The sequence below is a fragment of the Belonocnema kinseyi genome, chromosome 2, assembly GCF_010883055.1.
Source record: "Belonocnema kinseyi isolate 2016_QV_RU_SX_M_011 chromosome 2, B_treatae_v1, whole genome shotgun sequence".
NCBI classification, from domain to species: domain Eukaryota; kingdom Metazoa; phylum Arthropoda; class Insecta; order Hymenoptera; family Cynipidae; genus Belonocnema; species Belonocnema kinseyi.
This window is the reverse complement of record NC_046658.1, coordinates 18,360,900-18,362,792: the sequence shown is the minus strand read 5'-3', so window position 1 is coordinate 18,362,792 and position 1,893 is coordinate 18,360,900.

Here is a 1,893-nt window from a genome sequence, read left to right as displayed (position 1 = left end):
TAAAAAGGGAGAGCGGATTAGCCACGACCAACTACTGTAAATAACTCTGCCCGCCCGGTACGTGACGAATACAAAAGGAACATTATATTACCGTCGCACCACAAATATCAGTTGATGACCTGCTCCGCTCCCATCTCTCTGGCTATGTATCTTTTTAAACACATTTGACCCTTCCCTCACAGCAAAAGGATATACCGGGATATCCAGTTTGATCCCATTTATCTCCCAAGTTGTCCCAAAGATATTCCCGGGATAATCCGTCGGATATCCCGCAAAGCGAAAATTTGGATATCCCAGGGATAACCTCAGGATATCCAGGATAACCCTGGGACGTTTACGGGATATTCAAATGTTCCAAGTAGGATATAAAAAATTAATTTTTATCCTACTTGGGACATATAAATATCCCGTAAACGTCCCAGGGTTACCCTGAATACCCTGGGGTTATCCCTGAGATACCCAAATTTACACCTTGCGGGATATCCGACGGGCTGTTGCTGGGATTGGCTGAAATGTCTAGTGATTTGATGCATTACAAAAAATGCAACGTAATTCTGCTATCATGGGTCGCCACCCTTAAGGTGCAGGCCCATGTGGGCAGAAAACGTCGGCGGAAAGCAGAAACTTTCGATAGTGAAAGAAACCAATATATCTTTACACCTTTATTCACAAGTCTGTTTATTGCGGTCTATAAAATAATTGGTAGAGTCTAACAAAAGTTCCTAGAAATCTCTTCATTTATCCTGCAATAAGCTAAAGATAAATTATATCTTGATGAACAAAAAACTTTTTAGTAGCGAATTGTCTTCTGAATAAGATGTAGCTTTCGTAATAGACTAAAATATTTAAATTGGTTTTCGAATTTCAATAAAATAACTATTTTAAAAGAAAAAAATTTAAATCAAGTATCTCGTGAAAAATTCAAAAGAGACTTCTGTTTTTTCTCGAGCTAGATCAGAAAAAGGGTGGAAATTTTGTTAAAACATTTTACTGTGTTTCAACAAATCAGTGGTTACTTTTTATTTCACTTGCTAGGGAACCATATTTTTCCCCTAAGTTTTTTAAGAACTGTATAATTAGGTTCCGTGAATAAATAAGGTAAACTATTGTCTCTGCATTTTTGAAAAAAAAATTTAACATTTTTTACAATATACATACAGCTTTTTCAAAATTTTTGACTTAAATATTATGACTCACGCATTACGACCCTAATATTTAAGACACCCGCTGTTAGGCGACCCATAATTATTTAACACCATTTAAAGCTCAAATCCCTCATTTAAACGCGGGGAAACCCATGGAAAACCCTGTAGGCCATTGCTCTAGAATCTAGTTCGAACATCCTATATCCATCCTATAATCCGTTCGTTTTATGGTTTATGAATGTACTCAGTCTATTGTACGAAAACTCGAAAAGTAGAAAGAAGGGCTAAGTAGGAGATCTTTGGTACACTCAGACATTTCCGCTAAACAATAAAGGAATACTTTTACGGTTAAATTGTCATCGTTTGAGAATTAAATTTGAAAACAGATCCTTTAACGGTTAAAGTAGGAGTCGTTTAACCAAGAATCGTTTCAACGATAAGCGAGTCTACTTTAACGCGTAGAAGGTGCAGTAAAATGGGACGTACTCTTACCGAAAAATAATTTACGCGCATGCGTGTGCGCATGCTCGGAATCGCTTCACTGCATTTTTAAAATGCAATCATTTAACTATTAAAGAGCATACTTTTATCGTTAAGGGCATGTGACACAGCTAAATACCTATATTACCGATCACAGTTTTTCAGTTGAATGTTCTTTTGAACCTAAGAACTTTTTTTGTAAATAAAATATCGAGCTGAAACTTTGGGAAATGTATTAGAGTACAATAAAGTACGTTTAGGTACTGCA